Source organism: Anomaloglossus baeobatrachus, chromosome 11 (genome assembly GCF_048569485.1).
Source record: "Anomaloglossus baeobatrachus isolate aAnoBae1 chromosome 11, aAnoBae1.hap1, whole genome shotgun sequence".
Lineage (NCBI taxonomy): Eukaryota > Metazoa > Chordata > Amphibia > Anura > Aromobatidae > Anomaloglossus > Anomaloglossus baeobatrachus.
In genome coordinates, this window is record NC_134363.1 from 61,739,204 (window position 1) to 61,755,243 (window position 16,040).

Consider the following 16,040-nt stretch of genomic DNA (forward strand, 5'->3'; position numbering starts at 1 on the left):
GGATCTCCCAGTGTTTATTAAGGGTCTTCTTAATTAACGCATTATCATGACTAAAAGTGGTAATAAAATTATAGCTAAAATCAGAGGGTCCATCACGAGGAGACATTTTATTGGAGGTTATAATCAAATCCTCCTGTCTCAGGTTCTTGGTTTCTTTAAAAGCACGGGTTAAAAGTTTTTTGGGGTAGATCTTTTCATTTAAAACGGTCATATAAAACTCCAGCTTGTATCTTAAAATCATCATCTAGTGTACAATTTTTCCTAATTCTCCGATACTGATTAATGGGAATGTTTAGCAACCATTTATTATAGTGGCCGCTATTAAAATGTATGTAGCCGTTTGTGTCTACTTTTTTAAAAAAGGTCTTAGTAAAAATCTTATTTTCCTTGTGTGCAATTGTGAGGTCAAGAAAATCTATTGTATCCTTATTAATAGTAGAGGAGAAAGATAAACCCCAATTATTCTTTTTTATATGAGAAATAAAATTAGACACGTTATCCTCCTTATTGTCCCAAATTATAAATAAGTCATCTATGTATCTTTTATAGAGTATAATGTTGTTCTGATATTCAGATTGTTCAATAAAAACAGATTCAAAAATTCCCATAAATAGATTTGCATAAGTTGGTGCGACTTTACTGCCCATCGCAGTCCCAAGGATCTGATGGTACAGTACATCTAGGAAGGTGAAATAGTTGTTTTTCAGTATAAAACTCATCCCTTAACGGACAAAATTTTTTTGTAAGGGGTGCAGCCTGGTATCTTTTTCCACAAAATGTGAGAAGCAAAGTAACCCCAAATCATGGTCTATATTTGAATAGAGAGCAGACACATCCATTGTAATAAAGTGATATGTATCTTTCCAAACAATATCCTTTAACATGGTTATTAAATTAGAAGAATCTCTCAGATAGCTATTTAGTTCTAATACATGAGCATGCATAATTTCATCAATATATGCAGCCAAATTTGATGTCAAAGAATCAATTCCTGAAATAATCGGTCGTCCCGGGGGGGTTTCAAGATTCTTATGGATCTTGGGGAGGTGGTATAAAAAGGCCATTTTAGGATCCTTAATCATAAGAAATTTCTTTTCAGTGCTATTAAGAATATTATTTACAGTTGCTCTGGTAATTAGATCATTATATGCTATAACCGCAGTGTCATAATTCATTTTACTTGTCTTACAATATTGTGCAGCATTCGATAGGATATTATGGGCTTCTTTTATATAATCCACCCTGTCCTGTATGACCACACCACCTCCTTTATCAGCTGATCTTATAACTATGTTCATGTTCATTTTTAGGGATTTTAGAGCTATTTTTTCACCCTTACTAAGATTAGATGCAATCCTGGTATTACCCGAATCAAGATGTTTAAAATCTTCTAAAACCATATCGCAAAAGGGTTTTTATATGGTGCCCCTTGCTGGCTATAGGGTAAAATTTTGATTTCGCTTTTACATTTGTGTGCAAAAAAAATCTCCTATTTTACCTGATGAAAGCAACTCTGCTGAAACGCGTTGTAATAATAGGAGTGCCTATTCAATAAAGTTCAAATAATTAATATCAGCAAATATCCTTTTTGCGCTATATTAGACCGAAAGAATTATCCATGAAAATGAACATGAACATAGTTATAAGATCAGCTGATAAAGCTGTATACCCCAGTACTATCTGTCCCCCACCAGTGCTGTATACCCCCCAGAACTGTGTCCCTTGACCCCAGTGCTTCATACCCCCAGAACTGTGTCCCTTGACCCCAGTGCTGTATACCCCCAGAACTGTGTCCCTTGACCCCAGTGCTGTATACCCCCAGAACTGTGTCCCTTGACCCCAGTGCTGTATACCCCCAGAACTGTGTCCCTTGACCCCAGTGCTGTATACCCCCAGAACTGTGTCCCTTGACCCCAGTGCTGTATACCCCCAGAACTGTGTCCCTTGACCCCAGTACTGTATACCCCAGAACGGCCTGTCTCCCCACCCCAGTGCTGTATGCTCCCAGAACTGTCTGTCCCCTGAAACCAGTGCTGTATACACAAGAACTGTCTGACCCCCCACCCCAGTGCTGTATGCTCCCAGAACTGTCTGTCCCCTGAAACCAGTGCTGTATACACAAGAACTGTCTGACCCCCCACCCCAGTGCTGTATGCTCCCAGAACTGTCTGTCCCCTGAAACCAGTGCTGTATACCCCCAGAACTGTCTGTCCACCGACAGGCGGAGGAAGGGACGCTGCGCTCACCCACTGCTCGGGTCCGGCTGCTGCTGCTCGGTGGCTCGAGCGATGGGCCGGATCCCGGGGACTCGAGCGGCGTTCCTCGCCCGTGAGTGAAAGGGGGGTGGTTTGGTTTAGGGATATTGTCCGTGACGCCACCCACGGTTGTGGTGAGATTGGTGACACCACCGCTGCTCTGGACGGGGATCCCGGGAGCGGTGACAGGGAGCAGCTTGGATGTTGGTTCTCCCCTCCGTGGGTAGGGGGGTTGGTTGTCCCGGGGCCCCGGTGAGGGTTAGGGATGACAGGCAGGTTACGGGGCCTGGTGAGGTGCAGGGTCGCGGGGGCAGCGCTGTGCCGCACGGCACGGTGGTACTCACTCAGCCAATGATGAATGCAAAGTCTCCAGTAAAACAAACGGCTGGATGGACGGGTCCCACAGACGGCTGCGGTACTTCTCCCGGTGGGTTGGTGGTGACTGCCTTTCCCTGCACCTGTGTTGTTTACACTGTTCCAATGGCTTCCCACCGGTAACCCGCTCCCCAGCTTGGATGGATACTGAGGGAGCCCCTTTTGCCCGCAGGCTCTGGCCCTGGGAACTGTAGCCTTGGCGGTGACTGTTTCCCTTCACGGTGTGAGCTGTTGCCTTCAATTGAGTCTTGACTGCTGGGAAACCCCGGAGGTTCCCTTCGCTAACGGATTTGACCAGTTTTACGGCGACTCCTAGCCTGGTCGGGGTCCCTAGGCCCTGCCGAATGGTGCTGGCTTCTCTTCACTCCCTGATCCAGTACCGGCGGGCCACCGCCCATCCCCGGTCCTTACGGTTCACTCCAATCAGCCTCTCCTGCAGACGGTCACCACCGTCTGCCAACCTTGCTGTATGTGCCCGGGCCACGCACCCGGACACGGTCAGTCTCCTCTACTGCCACTTCACTTTCCAAAACTCAAAACTAATCTGACTCCTTTTCCCGCCTCCAGGACTGTGAACTCCTTGGTGGGCGGGGCCAACTGCCTGGCCCACCCCCTGGTGTGGACATCAGCCCCTGGAGGGAGGCAACAAGGATTTGTATTTGACCTAAATGTGCCTAGCCGGGGTTTGGAGTATGTTGTTGTAGTACTTGTGACGTCCTGGCTTGTCCAGGGCGCCACATTCCCCCTTAGTAAAATGCAGACCGTCCGCGAGCTGCCCGTCCATCACCGGTTTTATTTTTGTTAACTGTAGAAAAGGGGTATAACACAATAAACATTAAAACATAAGTATTTGCATCAATCTTCCCATAACGGGAGGTACGGTACTTAAACGTTGCAAACTGAAACGGCTTCCACTCTTCTTCCACCCAAACAACCTGGCCCTGATGCTGCCCCTAAGTGGGCAGCACCCCTTGCCCCAGTCCATCACCAGGCTGCCCGAGCGGGTTCTGTCTCTTTCAGGGGACCCGCGTCCATGGGGACCCCCTTAACCCCCGGAGGATCGCCACCGGTTACGGTAGTGGCGGGCCTGGGCCATCCCTTTCCTCCAGGCCCATCCTCCCAAATCAGCCTCTCCGGAGGCGGTAACGGAATCAAGCCAACTGCATTTTTATTTACATTCCACTAAGTTTATGGTTGCCCTGCAAGTTCTCGGGCTTGTCCATAAGCAGTTCCTTATGCAAGGATTGCAGACAGTCCCTACGGGGACAACAGTTGCCGGCAACGGCCGGTTCAATCAAAACTTCAATCAGGTTACTTCTTCGGTTGATTTGCTCTTATTTAAAAAAAACTTTCCAACTGTACTGGTGGTCCCAACGGGGATAACTTCTAACAACGGTGGACCGCTGACTTACTCCAGATCCACGGTGTCGGCCAGGGGAGGGGGCTGGGCGGATACTCGGGCCTCTTGACTGCCCCTCAGCTTCGCATCCAGCGCAAACCAACCCCTCTCCCCGCAGTGCCTGGTGTATTGGACCAAGTCCCCCGGCATCAGGTTGCGGCCTGGATGGTCCTCGGGTAGGTGGGCATTGACGTCCCGACGGGCCACAAAGATTTCGGCCTCCAGGCCCGGTTCGTATATGAACCCGTACCCCCGGACGTCAAACCTCCTCACTTGTCATTCATAAAACGGGCCCCATACCCGGAAGGTGGCCTGACGGAGGCTTTCCTTTTCTTTTTTTGTACGGGCTACCAGCTCCGCCTTCCTTCGCTCCCTCTCCGCGGGGTCTGTCCTCTATCCCAGTAAGGGGCTACTGCAGGCCCCGGCGCACGGGTCGGGCCACGCGAGACCTCCTTCACGCTGCCCAGGACTGGCATTCTGAGGGGAAGGTCCCACGGTGTCATGGCCTGGGGGTGCTGCCCTGCAGCGGCAACCCGATGCGGCCTCAGCCGAGGCGTGGGGGATGGGCACAAGGGTCGTCTCCCGCTGGACCTCCTGCACGAAGCGGTCTGTCGGCACCGGTTCGGAAACTAGAAAAGAGAAGCGCTGATAGGGTTTTACCAGATTACACATACGGTTTAGCATATATCACAATACACTCACCGATTCAGGTTGTGAGAGGTCACAACCACCATAGATAGCATCAGATAATGGCGGCTGCAGCGGCCCCACGTGTTTGCAGATCAAAGTGGAGAAGGAGAAGGGGTTAAACCCGCGCAATCCGCCAGATAAATTCAGAGGAGATGTTGATAATTCAGAACATATATAATACATATACATAGAGCCTATAAAAAGGGGACAATAATAAAAGGAGTCAGAATGAATAAAAACTCCCAAATGGCACAACAGATCAGTAAAACAGGTCAGTTACTTCATTAAGTCCAGTTGGTTTCAATGTATCCAATCTATAAATCCAAAAAGTCTCTTTTTTATTTAAAACCTCTATTCTATTAGGAGTATCAATAGGGATTTGTTCAATTGGTGTTATAATGATGTCTGCCTTTTTTCCATGTACCAAAGTGCAATGTCGGGACAATCCATGTAAGAGGAACCCTTTCTTGATGTTATGTCTATGGGAATTTAATCTGTTATGTAGGGGCTGTCTAGTCCTTCCTACATATTTTTTACCGCATGCACAATCAATGAGATACACCACAAAATCAGAATGGCATGTGAGATGTCCCTTGATCGTATATTTATCTGGTTCCTCAGCTGTACCAAAAGTCTTCTTTTGTGTGCAATGGATGTACAGCATAGACAATTTTTGCTGTAGCATTTTGAGACCCCAATAGAGCGTTCCTCTTCTTAGAATTAATAGGAACTCTCAACCTACTGGGTGCCACAATATTCCTAATAGTCGGGGCTCTCCTGTAGGTGATGCCTGGATGGGATGGAAGAATCTTCTTAAGCACAGGATCACCCAAAAGGATCTCCCAGTGTTTATTAAGGGTCTTCTTAATTAACGCATTATCATGACTAAAAGTGGTAATAAAATTATAGCTAAAATCAGAGGGTCCATCACGAGGAGACATTTTATTGGAGGTTATAATCAAATCCTCCTGTCTCAGGTTCTTGGTTTCTTTAAAAGCACGGGTTAAAAGTTTTTTGGGGTAGATCTTTTCATTTAAAACGGTCATATAAAACTCCAGCTTGTATCTTAAAATCATCATCTAGTGTACAATTTTTCCTAATTCTCCGATACTGATTAATGGGAATGTTTAGCAACCATTTATTATAGTGGCCGCTATTAAAATGTATGTAGCCGTTTGTGTCTACTTTTTTAAAAAAGGTCTTAGTACAAATCTTATTTTCCTTGTGTGCAATTGTGAGGTCAAGAAAATCTATTGTATCCTTATTAATAGTAGAGGAGAAAGATAAACCCCAATTATTCTTTTTTATATGAGAAATAAAATTAGACACGTTATCCTCCAAATTATAAATAAGTCATCTATGTATCTTTTATAGAGTATAATGTTGTTCTGATATTCAGATTGTTCAATAAAAACAGATTCAAAAATTCCCATAAATAGATTTGCATAAGTTGGTGCGACTTTACTGCCCATCGCAGTCCCAAGGATCTGATGGTACAGTACATCTAGGAAGGTGAAATAGTTGTTTTTCAGTATAAAACTCATCCCTTAACGGACAAAATTTTTTTGTAAGGGGTGCAGGAACTCGGCCTGGGGACCGCAGCACACATCACCGCCCTTGCTGACAGCTAGGTGCTTACGCCGACCCTAGCCGCCAGGGAGACTCCGAGTGCTGCATCTGTCGGCCTGACAGCGCCCCCCCTGACATTGCGCCTGGGGCAGATGCCCCACCAGCCCCCCCTAGATCCGCCTCTGGAAAACAACAAATGGTGATTAAAGAATAATCACAAAGTGGATTTCTAAAACAAAGGTATCAATTTAAGCTGTATTATAGCCAGGTCTGTACTTTACACTTCCAAATTATGCTGACCAGTTCTTTAACTGCAGGTAAAAGCCTTTAAGATAACAGAATAATGTCCCTGCCCCTTCCTCACCTGACCTAAACCCTACTGAGAATTTGTGGATAAGGTCGCTTTCACACTGTGTTCCTCTTCCCGTTCACTGTTCCCGTCGGGTCATCCGGATGAACCTCCACAAAAATGGGTTTTGGGCGTATGTGCTGATGCGGCCATTGACTATAATGGTGCAGATGGAAGTCACCATGTGCTCTGCTGTGCACCATGTTCAGGAGTGCACGCTTACTGGAGGCGGACACCAAGACAGTCTGCTACTCCCAAAAATGGTGTGCAACAGAACACAGTGATTCCATCTGTACCGTGTTGCGGGGGGTTTGGATGGAAGCCCCGATGGGACCACTGAACAGGGAAAAGAACACAGTGTGAAAGCAAACTACAAAGTTGCATGTTATTGGGCCCAAAACAATGCACTCTCGGCATGTATTTTTTGCCGCGTTTTACTGCATATTTTTTTACTGCGTTTTCGCCCGGTGCATCTTTTGTTGTTTTTTTTTTTTTTTAAGTTAAATCTATTGACTGGAAGAGCTCAAAACTGCTAGCAAAAACGCAGAAAGAATTGACATGCTGCATCTATGTGGTCACCACAAAGAAAAGGCCAAAAAAAAGCTGCATCATATGGACAGAAAAACTGAAATCTCATAGACTTTGCTGGGGAAGGAAATGTGTGGTGCCCCTCGGGGCCTAAGGGGTTGCTCGTCACCAGGCTAGTGGCTTTGTGGGGTTGTGCTGTGACTGGCCTGACCCGGCTCCGTGGCCCTGTCTGCAACATGTAAATGACAAACAAACAGGTGCAAGGTGTAGGAGGGGGATGGAAGGAGGGCGAAGGGTCCCTGAGAAGTGTGTCACCGGTTGCTGCGGTGACTGGGGTCTTGGCCTCCTCGGCCGCCGACTCTTCCTGCGACTTTTCCTCTTCCAGGGACGGTGTTGGATGGGAATGGGGGATGCTTTGCAGCGCCACCTGTGGTGTGCGGCCAGGGATTAGCTGGCGCAAGATGTTGCTCTCCTCTGGGACTGATGTTAGCGCAGCTCAGATAGTTCAGCTCCCTACAGGTGGAGCAAGCCCCAGGGAGGATGAGGACGATGGGGACGGCTGATGGTGCCGAAGCACGGGACAGCGGCGCCGGCAATGACAAGGATACAGGGGGCTTCGGTTCAAAGTTCCGTTTACTCACAGTTCTTAAGGTGCCCCGTAGGTGTCGCTCTCTGCCGTCATGGATGGACTCCAGCCGGTCCCGAATCAGAGGCAATCACCAGTGTCTGTGGAAATGTGTGAGACCTTCCTCCTTGCGCTGACACACTGTTTCCCGTAGCCTGAAGCAATTTGGGGACCCCGCTGTCAGCTTTAAGTGTCCCGTCCCATATGCTTGTGACGCAGGTCCTCGCCATGGGGTTCGACCGTAGCCCTGACCCCGGATCCTATCTCACTGTGCTCCGGGAAAGTGGGTAGTGAATGATGGGACATGAAATCCCCATCTCCTGCAGATTTGTTGGAATCCGTGAAGGTGTCCCCAACAGAGGGTCCTGCACCCCGACTTGCGCTGGCACTGTAGGAACGGTTATGTTCGACCTCAGCTACCATCTCCTCTTGTCCCAACATCTCCACCGGCTGTCTGTGTCTCACCCTCTTTCAGTCTCACTTCTGCAGACTCAGTGCAGTGTTGTGGCCCCTGGCCCTGGGATTATCTCCAACTTTCTCCCATCCCAGGGCCAGCCTGTTAAACGCTGCTCCATCAAGGCTGTCTGCTCTCTTCTCTGTCCTGAGCTGTTCTGTGACTAAGGCAGGTTTCAGACATCCGTGTTTCAGGTACGTTTGACATCCGTTTTTAACACTGATGCCACACGTACCCATGTTATTATTTGCTGTCACTTACACGTCCGTGTTTTCACACAGGCCGTGTGACCTCTCATGATCCCACACGCAGACATGCCCATTTTTTCGCCGTTAGAACGGGTGTCACATGGATCGCACACTGATGTGATCCGTGTGACATCAGTGTGACACGTACCGGAAAACACAGGTCTTTTTAATAAAAAGATTTTCTATATGTACCTCTCTCCAGCGGTGATGTCTCCAGCTCTGCTGCCTCCGGCTCCTGACCTCCGCTAATTATACTCACTGAATATTCAGTGCACTGTGGAGCTGGAAGCAGGGACAGCGCTGGGGACTTGAGTGCCGGGGACCGCATCGCTGGGTGAGTATACAGCTGTGTGTGTGTGTGTGTGTGTGTTCAGTGTATACATGCATGTGCGCTATGTGTGTGTGTGTGTGTGTTCGGTGTATCCGTGTGTGTGTGTGTGTGTGTGTGTGTGTGTGTTTGGTGAGGACCTGGAAGCCGGAGCATCGCGAGAACAGTATCGGAAACTCTTCACAGTTCCCAATGAACTCTGATGAACCCGTGAAGCTGTAGCGCGGGTCTCGTGGGGGTCATCAGGATGTAATCAGAGTTCATTGGGAACTCCAGTGACCTTCTGGATGTCACTGTGCTTGCAGAAAACTCCCCTGTCCCCGCGGTGCTGTCCTCAGCGATGCTGTACCCAGCACTGTCCCCGCGGTACTCCGGCTTCCAGGTCCTGAGTGCAGTGAATAATCGATGAATATAATGAGCGGGGGTCAGGAGCGTGAGGCAGCAGAACCGAAGAAAGCAGGTAAATATGGAAAATCTTTTTATTGCACAGACCCGTGTTTTCTCCGGTACCTGTCACACATATGCAAACATGGATGTCACACGCCCGGAACCAACAGCGAGGTATATCTCTGTAATCCGGGAACCTAACTTAAGTCTGTCTGACTGAACACTCCGCCCTAAGACCTGGCTGTGTTCATCACCATTATAGCAGGAGCCTAGCCACCCATACATGGAGGTTTGTAGTCCAACTAGTGGCATTTTTCCCAGACACGGAAGTTTTTAACCTAGATAGGGCATTTAAGTTAGGTTCCCGGATTACAGAGATATACAGTTAGGTCCAGAAATATTTGGACAGTGACACAATTTTCGCGAGTTGGGCTCTGCATGCCACCACATTGGATTTGAAATGAAACCTCTACAACAGAATTCAAGTGCAGATTGTAACGTTTAATTTGAAGGTTTGAACAAAAATATCTGATAGAAATTGTAGGAATTGTACACATTTCTTTACAAACACTCCACATTTTAGGAGGTCAAAAGTAATTGGACAAATAAACCAAACCCAAACAAAATATTTTTATTTTCAATATTTTGTTGCGAATCCTTTGGAGGCAATCACTGCCTTAAGTCTAGAACCCATGGACATCACCAAACGCTGGGTTTCCTCCTTCTTAATGCTTTGCCAGGCCTTTACAGCCGCAGCCTTCAGGTCTTGCTTGTTTGTGGGTCTTTCCGTCTTAAGTCTGGATTTGAGCAAGTGAAATGCATGCTCAATTGGGTTAAGATCTGGTGATTGACTTGGCCATTGCAGAATGTTCCACTTTTTTGCACTCATGAACTCCTGGGTAGCTTTGGCTGTATGCTTGGGGTCATTGTCCATCTGTACTATGAAGCGCCGTCCGATCAACTTTGCGGCATTTGGCTGAATGTGGGCTGAAAGTATATCCCGGTACACTTCAGAATTCATCCGGCTACTCTTGTCTGCTGTTATGTCATCAATAAACACAAGTGACCCAGTGCCATTGAAAGCCATGCATGCCCATGCCATCACGTTGCCTCCACCATGTTTTACAGAGGATGTGGTGTGCCTTGGATCATGTGCCGTTCCCTTTCTTCTCCAAACTTTTTTCTTCCCATCATTCTGGTACAGGTTGATCTTTGTCTCATCTGTCCATAGAATACTTTTCCAGAACTGAGCTGGCTTCATGAGGTGTTTTTCAGCAAATGTAACTCTGGCCTGTCTATTTTTGGAATTGATGAATGGTTTGCATCTAGATGTGAACCCTTTGTATTTACTTTCATGGAGTCTTCTCTTTACTGTTGACTTAGAGACAGATACACCTACTTCACTGAGAGTGTTCTGGACTTCAGTTGATGTTGTGAACGGGTTCTTCTTCACCAAAGAAAGTATGCGGCGATCATCCACCACTGTTGTCATCTGTGGACGCCCAGGCCTTTTTGAGTTCCCAAGCTCACCAGTCAATTCCTTTTTTCTCAGAATGTACCCGACTGTTGATTTTGCTACTCCAAGCATGTCTGCTATCTCTCTGATGGATTTTTTTCAGCCTCAGGATGTTCTGCTTCACCTCAATTGAGAGTTCCTTAGACCGCATGTTGTCTGGTCACAGCAACAGCTTCCAAATGCAAAACCGCACACCTGTAATCAACCCCAGACCTTTTAACTACTTAATTGATTACAGGTTAACGAGGGAGACGCCTTCAGAGTTAATTGCAGCCCTTAGAGTCCCTTGTCCAATTACTTTTGGTCCCTTTGAAAAAGAGGAGGCTATGCATTACAGAGCTATGATTTCTAAACCCTTTCTCCGATTTGGATGTGAAAACTCTCATATTGCAGCTGGGAGTGTGCACTTTCAGACCATATTATATATATAATTGTATTTCTGAACATGTTTTTGTAAAGAGCTAAAATAACAAAACTTGTGTCACTGTCCAAATATTTCTGGCCCTGACTGTACCTTGCCGTTGGTTTCCGGGCTTACATGCATTGGCCAATAAATAAACTAAATATCTCTCTTTTTGCTGTAATGCAGTGCCATATTTTCCCTTGTACAGTTTTGGCTTTTTCAGTGTGTAGCTGTATGCATTTTATAGTTACTATGTTTTTTCAGTTAGCACCTGTTCACATTTGTTGGATGTGCGGGTCAGTTTTTTAGATATTTTTAGTGAGTCTTTCTGACTGAGCACTCCGCCCTAAGACCTGGCTGTGTTCATAACCATTGTAGCAGGAGCCTAGCCGCCAATACATGGAGGCATGTAGTCCAAATAGTGTCATTTGTTCCCAGACACGGATGTTTTTAACCTAGATAGTGGCATTTGAGTTAGGTTACTGGATTACAGAGACATACCTTGCCGTTGGTTTCCGGGCTTACATGCATTGGCCAATACATGAACTAAATATCTCTTTTGCAGCAATGCAGTGCCATATTTTCCCTTGTACATTTTTGGCTTTTTCAGTGTGCAGCTATATGCATTTTATACCCACCTCAGGAATGACTGAGCAGTGCTGGGGGATTTCCCCAGCCTGGTTTCCTGTGTATGGTGACTGGCTCACTATCTGGGTGTTTTATGTAAGTGAAACAAACCAGTGATTTGTAATTCTCTCCCGAGTGAGAAGTTAATCTTAAAACAGATGCAATACTCTGTGGCGACTGAAGCCTCAGGGGCGCCACAAATGCATGCAGTTTTGGGACCAAAACTGCAACCAAAAAAAGTGCAAAAAATGCACGGTGAGCAGAAGGCCTTACGGTGAAGTAAAACAATCGCCTTTCTGAGCAGTATCTGGAGGCTGTAGTCGGTGCTGCCCAAAAAGTTGATCGTTAACAGATTAAGCTCATGGACTCCATAGATGGATGACTTATGATTGTTCTTAAGGGTTTGCTCACACTTGAATGTAAAAAATCAGTCAAGTTCTCATCCAGAAAAGTAGGACGAGTGAAATCAATTTGGTATTCCGTGTGTAATGAGTGCAATTCGAGTATGGAATATTTAATTTTTTTCTCGCCTTGCATCCATATTATAAGTGTATGCTATCCATATGCAATGCATTTTTTTTTTCTCAGCAACTATAATTCAACAATCATTTACAGTGTCCTATACTACAGATTCGTGATATATCCACAAAAAAAAAAAAGCCACTAGGATTGTCTGTGTAGCATCCATTTATTTTTTTGCTTTCCTTGCACCAATAAATTTGAATAGGTGAGTCTTGTCTGATTTACGTGTCCATTGACATGTGTTTTTTTTTTTTTTTAGGGTTTTTTTTTTTTTTGTTTTTTTTTTGTCCCCCCCCCGGCTGAATACAGCTGGGGAAAAAAATGCAGCTTTGCACTACCTTACTGAATAACCTGGGTCCGATTGCTATTCTTTTTTTTTTTCTCGCATTACACTGAGCCGAGTTATACTCTAGTAGAGCGAGCCCTAAAAAGAAGGGAGGCTATATTGTGCGCTGAATTATTATTTATTATTATATTTATATACATTTTTTTTTTTGGGAAATGTATTTTGTAATTTATTAATTTTTTCACGTTTAGTTATTCTTACTTTAACAAATGGAAATAAACAATTGAGATTGAAAAGTTACGTTTTCATTTACAGTAGTTTCATCATAAGTCTGCACAGTAATAGTTGCCCAATAATTCAACACACAAATATTTTCTGAAGAAAGACAAAAACTGCACTTATGGGATAGCCAAGATTGCCTATAAAATCATGCTTGAGGCTATGTGCGGACGCTGCTGATTTACCGCAGATTTTACAGCGTATTTTCTGCAGAAAATGTGTCCAACATTTCTGCAGTCAATCCCCAGCAAACCCTATGGGTATAAAAAACTGCTGTGCGCACATTTGTTTTTTTTTTTTGTTTTTTTTTTTTTTATACCTGCGGATTTACCCGCGGATTTTCCACTGCGGAATAAATGTGCATGTCACTTATTTTCCGCATGGTTTTTGCCATAGATAATAATAAAAAATCCGCAGGGACCAACCTGCGGAAAAATCCCAGCAAAACTGCGTGCGCTTTTGGTGTGTATTTTTTTTTTTAATTTTACCTCAGGTGCGGGATTCTTTCATAGGGTCCGGATTTTCCTTGAGAAAAAGTCACTTTCTAGTGCGCACATGGCCTAAAGCTGTAGTGGATGGTGAGATATGGAGCCTGAAAGTCAAACGTTCAAAACATTGTTACCCTTTTGCCTGTCAGTGTATATGGCAGCACTCCAAAATCGGATGGTGAGAAAGTGGATTTTTATTAGCCCAAGAGAGATTTCAGCTTCTAAATGACAGAGCCAGAGCGAAATCGTATGGGCTGATTAAAAACAGTTTTCTGATTCTTTGAGTGCTGCCCCCATTTTTTTGGATGTGTATACAATAGGTTTTGGTGATAACCTTGAGGACCTTGCACCCATCTTTGCATGAAAAGTGCGGTTTTTATTTTTTACACCTTTTTGCTTATTTACTAGCCTCAGTTGCCAGCTCTAGAGGTGAATACCCTCGCTTTAGGTAAGGCTTGATGAATATGTCAAAGGCTCGTGTTCCGTTTTTTTTTCATTATTTATCTGTTAAGCGGGCTTTACATGCAACAACATCGCTAACGGGGTCACGGAATCCGTGACACACATCCGGCCTAGTTAGCGACGTCGTTGCGTGTGAAACGCAGGAACGACTGTTAACGATCAAAATTACTTACCTAATCGTTGATTGTTGACACATCGTTCCTTTCCCGAATATCGTTGCAGGACGCAGGTTGTTCGTCGTTCCCGTGGCAGCACACATCGCCACGTGTGACACCGCAGGAACGAGGAACATCATCGTACTTGGCGGCCGCACGCAATGAGGAAGGAAGCAGGTGGGCGAGATGTTCGGCCCGCTCATCTCCGCCCTTCCGCTTCTATTGGGCGGCCGCTTAGTAACGCTGCTGTGAGCCGAACGAACTGCCCCTTAGAAAGGAGGCGGTTTGCCGGCCACAGCGACGTCGCTAGGCAGGTAAGTATGTGTGACTGGTCCTAACGATGTTGCGCACCACGGGCAGCGATTTGCCCGTGATGCACAACCGACGGGGGCGGGTGCTTTCACCAGCGACATCGCTAGCGATGTCGCTGTGTGTAAAGCGGCCTTTACTCGGTAATATGGCATGCGATGGAGCTTGGCGCCCCGTATTAAAGATTTGGTACGACACTAGAGATATAACCTTTGTGTATAAAACCAGAAATGCATCAATGGTCCACAGATTTCCATAGACCCATATGTTGAATCCATGCAACACAGATCCGTAGTATGCTTACCAGCAAGAGACCTAGGTCTACGTTCACACGCCGAGGCTTATGAATTAATTCATCTGATTACCTACAATATGTAAAAAAGAAAACAATTTAAAAGATAATCCTAAGTAACTAGTGGTCACCTACAAATTAATTAAACTTTGTGCTACATTTAAAAATTAATAAGACCTTGTTTTTTGAGGAACGATTGTGACGTACCAGCACACAACTTGTCGAAGACCTTTGCTCAAGGTAGGCCGTACCTTGTTTTCCCCTTTTACTTGCAGCAGTATAAAGAGCTGGTTGTATGCGGCTTGTGAAATCTGATCTCAGACGGCATGTTTGCAGGATCATGTGTATGTACACAACAAAGTTCAGTATGCCACCAGGCCTGGTAACCATGATCAACAGAGAAGATAAAGGAGGTCAAATACAAATTTGTAAACAATGAAAAAAGATTTCCGGCAATTATACAAAAATTTATTTTTAAACCGTAAATTTATCTAAATTCTGAAGCGCCACCGTAGTTGCAGCCAGGTGGTGGTGCCCCTGCCACATAAGAGGACAGTAGTGCTATACGGGATGTGATGGTCGGTATTATGGTTAGACCTTTACTATGTGCTAATTTTTGCAATTCTTTTGGGTTATATTTTTCAGCATTTACTGTGGTGACCAGTAAAGGTACCCAAAGGTAAAAAAAAAATAGGAGGACATGTTTGACTTCAACTTTTGTTCTCATGGAAGATATCTCTCTACCATTAGCTTACTCCCTTCTTCTTATGGAGAACATATACACACATATTGTGCTCTGTTTAGTTGCTAAACATCTACAGTAGTTTATGGCCATCAAAAGTCTAAGGGCCCCGACTAAACATTGTCTATCAGCCAAACTTTGGTTACGTGGATTGTTTGGCCAGCAGCTCTTTTGCCCAACTCTCCCATACGCAGGATTGCTTGCTCAGCTGAACGCTTATGTGATCTCTATGAAAAAGCTGCTTCCGGATATCTCCGCCGTTGGCTTATCTCTAGATAACAAAAGGATCATCCCTCTGAAATCAGAAAAGCCGGTTTCCTAACTGGCCCAAAAATTATCTGTCAGGGGCCCATGTACACATCCCTGTTGGCCGAATCCATCAGTAGGTTCAGTCAATGTTAGCCTAATGTGTCTGGAAGCCTAAAGAAAATCTCTTGTCTTTCCAAAAATCAAAGACCCTATTTCATCCATAATAGCAGATCTGTTGTAGATTTCCTAAAATTTATAGACCGTTATTCATTCATAATGGCATTTCTCACACCGGTGTTGAAGTGTGCAGAGGAGTAAAATGTGCCAAAATCATTGAGGCATTTTATAGCTGTTGAGGGCCATCGCTAAGAAATACTCTGGTACATTTATGTTGTAATTTATGCCACTTTTTTTTTTAATGTAAATTATGATAAATTTGTTGGCTGCGCTCAGCCATGCCCCGGACTACAGTCACTTCTTAAAAAGCTGTCCGGGACTGCCAA